Here is a 13,011-nt window from a genome sequence, read left to right as displayed (position 1 = left end):
TAACTCTTCTTTCGTTTTTATATTTCCTTCTGTATTTAATAAGTGGTTATAAGTTATCATATTTTTTAATTCAATAGTGTTCGGGTGAGTAAGAGCTTCCAGACTGGAATACCATCTAGGTATTTTTGTATAATGGTCCTTTTTTAATTTAAGCCATGTTGTTATTAAAACATCTCTGATCATGTGGTTTTTAAAGTAAGTTGGAATCTTTTGGTGCTGATTCCATAGCATATTGTGCCAACCAGAGAGTAAGTCATGGCCTTCTAGAGCTAATGTTCTCTCTGCTTTAAGCTCTATCCAGTCTTTTATCCATAGCAAATTACAAGATAAGTGGTAGATCTTAAAGTCCGGTAATCCTAGACCCCCTTGTTTAGTTCTATCTTGTAGCCATTTTAATCTGATCCTGGGCCTTTTGTTGTTCCATATGAATTTAGAAGTGATTTTATTCAATCTGTTGAAGAAGTCGTTGTTTAGTTTTGTTGGGATTGTTTGAAATAGGTAGAAGAATTTCGGCAGTACTGACATTTTGATTGTCGCTATTCTACCTAGTAATGAAATTTGCAACTTGTCCCAGTCTTTTAATTGTTTCTCAGTTGTCTTTAATAATTTTTCGTAGTTATCTTCTTTAATGGTACTACATTTTTTTGTAAGTAAAATCCCCAAGTATTTAACTGTTTTGACTATTTTAATTTTCAAAATTTCTTCCAGATCATTTTCCTGCTCCTTTGTCATATTTTTGGTTATAATTTTGGTTTTTTGCATATTTATTTTTAAACCTGCTACCTCGCCGAAATCCTCCACCTCTTTCATAGTAAATTTCCCCGATTCCAGTGGGTTTTCTAGTATCAGGGCCAGATCATCCGCGTATGCCTGTAATTTAAACTCTTGTCTTTTAGTTTTTAATCCTCTTATTTTAGAGTTGGCTCTAATTTGTCTTAGCATAGTTTCTGTAGTGAGAATATATAGTAATGGGGAAAGTGGGCAGCCTTGCCGAACTCCTTTTTCAATCTGAATTCTATCGGTTAAATCTCCATTTATTGCTATTCTGGAATGTGAGAACTTTTCAGTTACTGGTAGAGGTTTTTGTTCTGTCTGGGTGCCCCCAGACTTCAACACCAACTGAAAAAAGCAGCCAGACACGCTGGTAAAAGCAAAGGCACTTTATAGTTGGAAAAACAAACATAGAGAAAAACCTGTTCTTCCCAACAGACAGGCTATGAGGCTTCACAGCAGAGTCATGACGGCCAGACAATACAGCAGACTTCTTGCTGGCACACACACCACTGTAGAGAATAAGACCCACGTCTTTCCCCCCCAAGGTTTCAGCCTTCAGGGCCACAAGCCAGAGTCAGAAACGCCAAAGATCACAGCCAGGTCCCAGGACTCCCAAAGATAATACTCCACAATACAGGAAGGGTGGGTCTGCCTTTTCAGCCTTTCTGGGGAGAACCACACCCAAACCCAGCTGTTGCCTATTTAGGGCTGGAAATACCTGGCTACTTGTCCCCTTCGTTGTGCTGCTCTTCTCTGCCTGAGATCGATGATGGCTTGTGCATTTTCATCTAAGGACTCCAGGCTGCTTGCTGGGGAGAGCTCCACCCCGGGGGACTCAGGCTGTTCTCCCTCTCCCTCGGCCTGATATTCCTCCTCCCCGTCTGCCTGGGCCTCCTCCTCCTCCTCCTCCTGTTCCTCATCCTCCCCCTCTGAGCATGGAGCCGGCAGAGGTTCAGCTGTTCCCTGAGGAGCCTCAGACGGAATCACAACAGGTTTTATACAGAACAAGACTTGTTCTGTGAAAAACCAGAATGTGGAATTTGGAATACTGGATATAGGTTTTAGGAAGGGAGACTGCTGGAAGAAGTATCCTAACAACAAGAATTGATGGAAAATAGAACCAATTATCCAGAGCGATGCGAGAGCTTCTTTCCTGGATATGTCCAAGAGAAGGCTAGAAAACTGTCCATCAGATATGTATATCAGATATGTCCGTCTTTCAGACTGCTGCACTTAGAAGAATGTTGTAACCAGCGATCTAAATGGCTTCTTCCAACTCTATGATACTATCAAGGAGAGAGAGAGCTGGGGTGGCGCAGCAGGTAGAGTGCTGTACTGCAGGCCACTGAAGCTGACTGTAGATCTGTAGGTCAGCGGTTCAAATCTCATCACCGGCTCAATGTTGACTCAGCCTTCCATCCTTCCGAGGTGGGTAAAATGAGGACCCGGATTGTGGGGGCAATATCCTGGCTTTGTTAAAAAGTGCTGTTGCTAACATGTTGCAAGCTGCTCTGAATCTAAGGAGAAGGGTGGCATAAAAATTGAATGAATGAATGAATAAATAAATAAATAAATAAATAAGGTGCAGTGCAGAAATAGCAGGCTGCCCGCAAGCAGTTGATGACATTTTTTTCAATCCTTATATGAAGAGACTCCAAAATGAAAACAATATATTCTTAAATAAGAGAATCTGCTCTTTCTAATGGTGCTAAATTGAAGAGGATTGAAGCTATCCCACAGGATCAAACAGGACATCAAATATAGGCAAAATTTGGCAAAACCCCATTAAATACCAACTTTGAACTCTTATACTTTTTTCAACAACTTGAAGGAAAGTGCTGCAGATTGGAAGTCCTCATTACAGCTGTGTACTGAGTACACCTGCCAAAAATCAACCTGAAAGGCCAAGCAGTTTTGAAATTGCAGCAGCCTGAAGATTGCTGTAAATTCATTTTTGAGGGTTTTTTTTTGCAAAGTTTGAACCTGAACCATGTACAAAGTAAGAGGACTAGGTCCATGGGGTTTTGCCAGTTTATAAAGCCTTACAAAGTGTGCAGGTTCTCCAAATATCTCCAACATACTACTGAAACTGCCATGTTTACAGCTTCTGGAAGGTGGCACAAAATGTCATTTTTGCTGACTCAGCATTTTGCAGCCTTTACTTGAGGTCTCCTAGAACTCCCAATTTTTAGTCTTTTGAACTAATTTTTTGCACAGCATAGTTTTATATCATAAAGAAACGATGTGCCAAATTTCATCAAAATCTGAGATGATAAGGTGGGGATGATCTTTAAAATTGACCCTATTATCTAGTCCAGTGTTTCCCAACCTTGGCAACTTGAAGATATCTGGACTTCAACTCCCAGAATTCCCCAGGCAGCATTCGCTGGCTGGGGAATTCTGGGAATTGAAGTACAAATGTCTTCAAGTTGCCAAGGTTGGGAAACAGTGATCTAGTCATCCAGGAAATAGAGATTCTTTGTTCATTCCCAGCTCAGATGAAGGGCGTGTTTTGAAAGCATGCACACAACTTTGCATGCAAGTAGGGAACAATTACTGCTTTTGCCTTTCCTACTTCTATCATGGCTGCAGGTCACATAGTCTGGCTTGAAGGTTTGTGTGTGATACCTGTTTTATAAGTTGATGAAACTGCAGAAATAAGTGGAAGGAAAATGAGAATAAAGCCATGATTAATGAGATTAGTGCTGTAGTTGGCATTGCATAGAAGGGATCCAGATCTGCCTCTGAGAAAAATTGGCACTGATACACAATTAAAGAAACAGCAATGATTGTCAAATTACTCCAGTCTCTAAAATAAGAAAAATATTGGCTTTTTAAAGATCTAAAGAGAAGTTTCACTCCAATCTCAGCCTGAGGCAAAGAATATTAAGAATAACACATGAGTGGGCCTGTCCACTCTCAAAACTGTTGGGTGAAGTCTTCTCTAAAGAAGAAACAGGATCTGTGACTTCAGAGATCAGTTCAAAGTGTTTCTGTGCTATTACAAAATAGAGGCTATTTTCAATGTGTTTTGGGGTCTGCTGTTTCTGAAACAGAGTGTTGAACTAATTCACCTTACTCCTCACCACACTTCTTTGCCTGAAGGTGAAAAATTATATCAATTAGGTGTCACTGTACTTGTTAGAACAGTAGGTAAACAATGTGAGCTGAAAACGGGATAGCCCACTCTCCCATTAGCTGTCTCATGTGATGGATGAGTCAGGAATGCTGGACAGCATGACATGCAAAAAGGCAAAACAGAGACTGGGGTAGGTGGTGAGCTGGTGATGAAATGACATCCAGAAATGAAATTGATGGATGAGGGAAAGGAAGGAAGGCAAGATAGCACTATGCCTCCGAGCAAAACAAGCAGGGAAAGGTTGGGGTTTGGGGATTTTTTCTTTTAAAAAAAATACTACAGAGGTATCTAAGTGACCTCACGTTTTAGCAGTAAACTTGTGAGACTCTTAGAAAAATATATGTCGATGGCTGGTTTTGGCACAGCTTTGAGAAAAAGTTTTCAGTGATTTGAACTGTGTGGAGAAAATTAATTGAAGAGTTTGCTGCACTTCACAATTTTAATTTTTTAATTTGCTTGTCAGAAGGAAATTTTGTTTTCTAATGCAAGACTGATAAGTGGTAGGATTCTTGGGGAGTGCTTGAAAATGGGATCATTTGGAGTACCAAAACTGGCAAAAAGCAATTGAGAATATCTAATCTAAAACCACGAAGTGTGTAGGAAGATAAATAAAATCATTCTCAATGGCTACTATTTTTTTTATAATAAAATATATTCATGTATATAAAATACATAAAATATTTATAGTAAAAACTATATTTTTATAAATAAATGGTAATTTTTGGCCTAATTTCAAGAGCTGCTCCCTAAATTGTTCATTACAACAGTCTAGTCTGGAGATTGAATGTTGGAGGTCAGGTCTTTATCGCCAGGTGAGATGAAAAAGCAAAGGTTCATACTTGTAGGAATTGTAGAGATTATAATCCCAAAGTAAAGCATGGACACTAAATTGAGGAAAGATGAGCTGCACTATTAATGTTAAGCGCAAAAATCTATAAGTGATTTTGTTAAGGATTGGTCCATGCAGTAAGTTCACTCCAGGAGTCTAGCTTTCTAAAATAAACTCCAGTGCAATGAATTTTACTTCCCATTGCATTCAGGGCTAGTTTCGAATGTATTGAGCAATACAAAGGAGAAACCAAGATCAATAGCATAACCTTCTTCTCTAGAGTTTGCAAACCTGTGCCTGAAGGTAAATGTTTTGATCTGGGAAGCAAAACACACACAAGTACATACTTGGCACATTTTTTCTTCTTGAGTAGCTTGCTTATATAGATTGTCTTCTTGTATAAAAAAACATTAGAGTGTTGGAGAGGAGCTCTGACATTTGCTGAAAACAAAAAGTGAGATGGGATGTTGGAATTGTCACAGCATTTGTTTTATTGTACTGAGTGTTCAGTGAGTAAAAATAAGTGATTGTTTGAATCTTCATGTCAAATTCTGGCAGTGCCGGAATAGAGCATCTTATTGGATTGGTTGAATGAAATAATATTTATTTAGCTTTTCCTGGTCAGATGCCCTCACAACCACTTTAGTGCTTTCTCCTCTCGTGGTCACAAGGGTGGGGTGAATATTGGCTTTGCACACTTTCCCTGAAGATGACTAAATTTTTATACAATAATACATTTCCTAGATTTGAAGAGGCCACGGGACTTTTGGTTCTTTGATTCTCATCCCTCAGGGAAGTTGTGGGCTTTCTCCAAGCATCTTGTGAGTCTTTTCTTCCTTTTCCCACTTTGGGTTTGTTGAGCTCATAGTATAGAAAGAAAAAAGAGAAAACAAGGGAAACTGTATTCTGGATTGGGGATGGCTGGAGAATACTTGGCAGTCTCCCACTGGACTAATGAAGGACGAGAGAGATTATGTCATTCTCACAGCTATTTGTTTGTAGGTTTTGGGCTAAAAGGAGAGCATTGTCATGACTTCATTGGCTGATTTTATGCAAGCAAAGACAGTCCTGCTATATATTTCTGAGAGGTTTTGAGATTATTTATTGTTGTGGTTCAGTCTGAGGCTGCTCAGGGACCGGCTGTGTCTCTGCTGGCTCCATGCCCGGAGGAGGATGACAGCAAAGAGGAGGGGGCTGAACAGTCGGACGGGGGAAAGGAAAGTCAGGAATGGGACGAAGGAGAACAGCATGAGAGCCCTGGGGGAGGGGCTCTCCCCAGCCAGTAGCTTGGAGTCATTAGGTGATGAAGCACAAGCCGTCATTGACATGCAACAGAGATGTTCAGATCAAAGAAAGGAGAAATTAAAGAAGTATTATCAACACTGAATTAGGAAAAACTGGGCTTGGGTGTGGTCCTCCTTAGCAGGGTTTAAAAGGCAGGCAAGCTCTTGAAGCCTTGTGGAGTGTTATCAGTTGGAGTTACGGTGTCCTGCTTTGTTCTCGACGTATCTGTTCCTGGCTTGTGGCCCAGCAGTTTGGAAGACCCGTGGGAGGTGTAGGTCTGCTATCTACAGCCTCGTCTTGGCAGCAAGAATCCTGTATTGCTGCATGGACTTTTGCCTTCGTGGATATATTTGAAGATACAGCGTTTTCCTGTTTGTAAAGACATTTTCTGTTACCTGTGTTTTTCTTGCATTTTATAAACTGCCTTTGCCTTTTACCGGTGTGTCTGGCTTCTCTTTTTGGGTTGGTCTTGGCTTCCGGAGTGACCCAGAGAGAACATTTTTAAAAATTTTTTATTTTTATTTTTTATTTTTTAAAAATATACTTTATTTATAAATACAAAGAAAGAGAAAAAAGGGGAATAGGGAGGGAAAGGAAAGGATGAACAGAAGAAAAAAAAGGAGAGGTGGGGGCACGGGATACAAAATCAAGAAATTTGGAAAAGTAGTAACATTATATATCCTACATTATACATCATAGCACATATATTTCTTAATATCGTTATAATGTTTCTTAAACAATGTAAATAAACAATATCCTTACTATTACCAACTATACCTTAAATTATAATAGTGAATCTTACATCTCGTTTGCAGTAATTTATCAATTTCTAGTACATGTATATATTTATATATGTTAGGTAATAATAAGTAATTGAAAGTATTTTATAAATGAGGAGAGTAAAGGCAAAGGGATAGAAAGATATTAAAATTTATTGGAAACAGAGAGATTTGGGGTTGGGAAAGGAAAGAAAAAAAGTTTAGAAAGAAAAGAAAGAAAATGTGAAAAACAAGAAATCTGTGGATGGTGCAGACGTTTTTAGGTAATACGACATTGTATAAGGAGGTAAGAAGAGGTGTATATGTATAGTGTAATGAGTATATTTTTGTGTATGAAGAGAAGAGGTATAAGAATTGACATAAATGTTAGTATTAGTATTAATATGCTATATGGTGTATGATCAGTTAGTTTAAAAAACGAATAAAAGAGATATGATATAGAAGGTTTTTTTCGGATTTGATTAGAATTTAGTTGGTTTTGAAATTGAATTTGTAAATGGATTTGCGTTTATTTTGAACGTTCAAAGATAAGATAAATTTAATATGAGATTATTTATATTGCTCTAGTGATTATGCATTTCTTGCTACTGCTGAGGACAGGTTGAAAATGGTGATTGTCCATGATAGAAATTGGTATCGTTCATATATCGTGTATAGTACACACACAAAGACAAAAAAATCCCCTTGAATTTTTCAACTCTTCCTCTGGTTTATTTGACAGCTATTTGTTTCGCGGTTGTCATCCAATCATAAGGAGAAATCACGTAAGGTCTTGAAGTTACTTCCCTGTTCACATAAATGGGACTTTTGGCTTCCACTTCTGCAATTCTTTCACTGAGCAACATTTCAGAGTGTAGAAAATGATTCTCAGAAATTCCTCCTTTGCTTCAGATTTGTGCACATGAAGCTTACCAGCATGACCTTTGAAGCTTGTATCTTTTTCCCTTCTCTATTTTTCACTCTATTTCCAGGCAAGGAGCCAAAGCAAACATACCTGAGCACATACTTGTTTTATATACAAATATTAGAGTTCTTCCTGGAATAATACAAGTTATTTGCAAGTTTGTTCGATTCTATTGTTTTTTAGAAGGGCATATCCAGGTTCATAGATGTAACACAGATATAGCCCAAAGAATGTAAAGACAAAATTAAACCTTCTTAGTATTAAACTTCCTTTCCAGCAAAGTAATCAATGGGATTGATTTGAACTGGAAAGCTTCATACAGTATGCAAGATCAGGCTAAAATAAATGTTTTGTAGTTTGGAGTGTGACTTTTGTAGGACATTCCACTATTTTATTGGCATATCACTTTGTTTAACTCATAATGGCTGCCGATCAGTTTCCGGTCACAATTCAAAGTGTTGGTTATGACCTACAAAGCCCTACATGGCATCGGACCAGAATACCTTTGGGACCGCCTTCTGCTGCACGAATCCCAGTAACCGATCAGGTCCCACAGAGTTGGCTTTCTCCGGGTCCCGTCGACAAAACAATGTCGTCTGGCAGGCCCCAGGAGAAGAGCCTTCTCTGTGGTGGCCCCAGCCCTCTGGAATCAACTCTTCCCGGAGATCAGGACTGCCCCCACCCTCCTTGCCTTTTGCAAATTACTGAAAACCCACCTATGCCGCAAGGCTTGGGGTACATAACTGACCTTTAGCTATTTCATTTTGTGTATGATTTAATTGGATGATATGACTGTTTTATAATGGGTTTGTATTTTGTTGTGAGCCGCTCCGAGTCTTTGGAGAAGGGCAGCATACAAGTCTAATAAATTATTATTTGGAAAAGCATGTCATGTAAACGCAGCAATTTTGTTTTGCTAACTTGGATTTGGCTGTGTTTTGATGAATTCAACTAATGAGCTTTAATGCACACAAATGGGATTGTTCTACAAATCTAATTATTTCATATAATATGCAACAATATATTGGACTACATAAATGGCTACTACTGATAGAATCACAGAATAATAAAGTTGAGTTGACCTTGGAAGTCTTCTAGTCCAATCTTCTGTTCAAGCGGAAGACCCAATACAATTACATCTTTTCTTGAAAACTTCCAGTGATGGAGCATCTATCACTAGTCAACAGATGTTAGCTGAAGAAAGAATATGAAATTTTCTCCAATACTAAGAGCTAAAGCAGGAGAATGATAGTTCTAAATTGATTATTTAACCATTAATGAATGAACCATGTGACTGGATTTACAGAATATTTTATTCATTTATTCATTTATTCATTCATTTCATTTCATTTATTCATCATTTCATTTATTCGATTTTTATGCCGCTCTTCTCCTTAGACTCAGGGCGGCTTACAACATGTTAGCAATAGCACTTTTTAACAGAGACAGCATATTTCCCCCACAATCCGGGTCCTCATTTTACCCACCTCGGAAGGATGGAAGGCTGAGTCAACCTTGAGCCGGTGATGAGATCTGAACCGCTGACCTACAGATCGACAGTCAGCTTCAGTGGCCTGCAGTACAGCACTCTACCTGCTGCACCACCCCGGCTCTCTCTCTCCTTGATAGTATCATAGAGTTGGAAGAAGCCATTTAGATTGCTGGTTACAATATTCCTCTAAGTGCAGCAGTCTGAGTCTAAGTGCACCACCCCGGCTCATTTCATTTATGCAGCCCATATTTTTCTTCTTCAGTCCTGCAAAACTATCCAAAAAGCACTACAGTGATGACAGGACATCATTGTCCATCCTCCTTATCATCCTTGAAGACCATCAGGAAAAAAAAAGAATAGTCCCCAAATGTGAGAATCTTTTCCCCAGCCATAAACCATGGCTTGTAAATTAACAGTTCTTTTCATACAACTTCATTAATCAAAAGTCAACTAACCAACCACATTATGTCAAAATGTGACATAAATTTAAGAATTATTGCTAATATGACTCCAAGCACAACTTGCTCAATTGATGGGATTTTCTCCATGAACCAGACTGCTGGCTTCTTGTTCTAATGACTATAATGATATATGTTGACCATTTTCAATGGCTCAGTTGCCTTGCCATGCTTATAGTAGGGCCAGCCCTGTTACAGTTTAAGATACAAGCTGCTTGCTTACTTAGAGCCCTTGTCTACTCTGCACTTCCATTAGTTAAAATAAATAGTTTTGAGTTGAACCTGAACCCTTGTAAAAGAATTTAACTCTAACCTTGAGAAGGAAAATGGACAAGCAAAATACTTGTTCACTCCTGGGAAAGGAGAAAGTCCAAGAAACTCAGAACAGTTCTACCTTGATCAGTTTGTCCTTAAAAGGGAGAAAGTGAAGGCTTTGGATAAATCTTCAAGACTTTGTTAATATTCCCTGCATCAATTTTTTTTTTTGCAATCCTTGCATTCTCTGTTTCTTGACCTGACCTTGTAACTTTACATTGCTTTCCCCACTACCACCACCACAATACAGAAGTTATTTTCTATTTCAATCTTCTGGAATAGTTTTTTAACTTCATAGTCAGTTTTCCACCTGGGATTTGCTGGTAGTCTCCCTTCAAAGCATAACCTGACTTCTTAAATATTTCTGAAATCAACCAAGGCCAGGTCAATGTTGCTGCTTACCAGGGCTCATCACTCTTGACAAGAAAATTGGGTTTATCCAACATATCAGCTGAAATATGTATTTGGAGGAGGAATGCATTATTTGTAGAGTAACCTTTGAAGATTGTGTGTCGGTTGCTGGTAGGTCACAGGAGAGGAGGAATTGATTAGCACATGGGGAAGAACGAGATCAAGTCTTCTTCTTTTAAGACTTCTTTTCATCCTTCCTTCTTTCCAGGATGCAATTTGGAGCCTCGGTAGATTTGATTGGGAGGGAAAATGTGTGTTTATGGCTTCTCATATTCCAAGCTAGAAAAGTGTGGTTCATGGCACAATTAGTTAAGAAACAAAAACAATGGATACAGTTTAGTTATATGTGGATTTATTTCTACAATTTCTATTCGACCCCAATTTACTTAACAATAAAATATAAAAAAGAAATCTGTAGCAGAGTTTAGACTACTAAGACCAAGCATACATAGCTAGAAATGGTGGTCCAGTCACCATCAGCTCAGATCAAATGCCTACTTAAAAAGGGACTTTCTAGAACGGGGGTCTCCACCCTTGCAACTTTAAGCTTGGTAGACTTCAACTCCCAGAATTCCCCAGCAAACATGGCCAGCTATGGAATTCTGGGAGTTGAAGTCCACAAAGTTGCTGGACTGAACACCCCTGCTCTAGACCATTCTGCTGAGTCTCATCTAGTTGCTTTTCAGCTGGCTGTTCTAGAAGACTAGTTAAATATTGCAACCATTTATCAACTGGGAGTTGAAGTCTGCCAGGCTTAAAGTTACTAAGGTTGGAGACCCTTGTTCTAGAATGCTAAGAGCAAAGGATGCCCCTATATCTTTGGGGGTAATTGGAGCAACTACAGAGAAGGCCTGCCTTCTGGTATAGTCTTTTCGCTGGTTATAATAATAAAACTAACTAAACCATCTCTTGATGTTCTTACATAGTGAGCAGAATAATCGTAGTTTGGATAAGGCAGTCCCTGTAAGTAATAATAATAACAACAACAATAATTTCCCCAAATGATAGGAGGTATCTCCCAATGGCTTATAGCTGTTTAAAAGCATAAGAGAGAAGACCAACCCTTGTACCCTCCTGTTGTGGTTCAGCCTGGGACCCCTCCGGGAATGGCTGATTTGCTGTCGGTGTCCGGCTCAGAGGCTGAGGACCAGGAGGGGCAGACTGATGAAGAAGCTGAATCCCAGGCTGAAGATGAAGGACAGCCAGAGTTCCACCAGGGGGAGCTCTCCCCAGCAAGCAGCCTGGATTCCCTGGGGGAAGATGCTAGTGACTTCATAGATATGCGACAGAGGAGAGCTAATGAGAGAAGAACGCAATTGGCCAGATATTTCCAGCATTAGGGGTCACAGCTGGGTTTGGGTGTGGTGCTTGGGAAAGGATAAAAGGCGGCCCCACCCTTCCTGGCTTGTGGAGTTTTATCTTGGAGATTCGTGAGACCTGTTTGTGAACTTTGGTGGCTACAATCCTGGTTTGTGCCTTGGACTCTTGAAACCTTGGGGGGGTGTGCCAGCAAGAAGCTTTTGGAATTGACTGGACATCAGGACCCTGTTGTAAAGTATTGTAACCTGTCTGCTGTGAAGACAGGTTTTCCTTTGTGCTTATTTTTTCCTGCTATAAATTACTTTTGGATTTTACCAGAGTGTCTGGCTGTTTTTCAGTGGGTGTGGAGGTCTGGGAAAACCCAGACAGAACACCTCCTTGCATACTGGACCAACCATGGGCTTGATTTCTGTTTCCCTATGAATACAAATGCAAATCATCATCTTAGAATATAACCCTTGTAAAACAGTTCTACCAAACCAGGGTGACATTCAGCAGGTTCTGACAGGTTCTGGAAAACCTGTAGCAGAAATTTTGAGTACTGTAGTTTGAAAAAGTGGATGACCTCTTGATGGCCCCAGAGAAAGGTGGGAATGGAGATTTTGCAGTATCCTTCCCCTGCCACTCCCACCAAGCCACGTCTACAGAACTGGTAGGGAAAAAATTTGCATTTCATCCCTGTACCAAAGCCTGAACCTTGCTACAAGTCTAACAAGAAACTGTGGCTCGTGATATTAAATGATATACAAAGAATATTGATTGTTTCTTCATTGCTTATTTGACCCCTATGACAATTTTTTTCTTTTATGTACGCTGAGAGCATAGGCACCAAACACAAATTCTTTGCGTGTCCAATCACACTTGGCCAATAAAAAATTCTATTCTATTCCACTCCACTCCACTCCACTCTACTCTATTCTATGAATGAGTAAAGCGGCTTCTAAATGTATATCACACACTTCCTGATTTGACATTTGTTTGTTTTTTTGGATTTTCTTTGGCATTACACATTTATTTTTGCTTGATTGATATAAATGTATGCCTAACCCCTCCAACAGATATGCTAAATAATCATTCATAGTATTTTTTTGATAACTTTATTTCGGAAAGAATAATAAAAATGTGAAGACTTTGTCTCAGAAGGACCCAAGGCAGGAAAAGGAGAGGCAAATCTGAAAGAGATGGCGGTCAGTGGATGTTCTCAGAAGTAAGCATAAGTGATGGTTATTAAGAACGAGTCAATATGTATTTTAAAATGATATTTGCAACTGAACCCTACTCTGCCAATAAAATTGACTTCTTTATT

Source organism: Erythrolamprus reginae, chromosome 1 (genome assembly GCF_031021105.1).
Source record: "Erythrolamprus reginae isolate rEryReg1 chromosome 1, rEryReg1.hap1, whole genome shotgun sequence".
NCBI lineage: Eukaryota > Metazoa > Chordata > Lepidosauria > Squamata > Dipsadidae > Erythrolamprus > Erythrolamprus reginae.
This window is presented reverse-complemented; position numbering follows the sequence as displayed.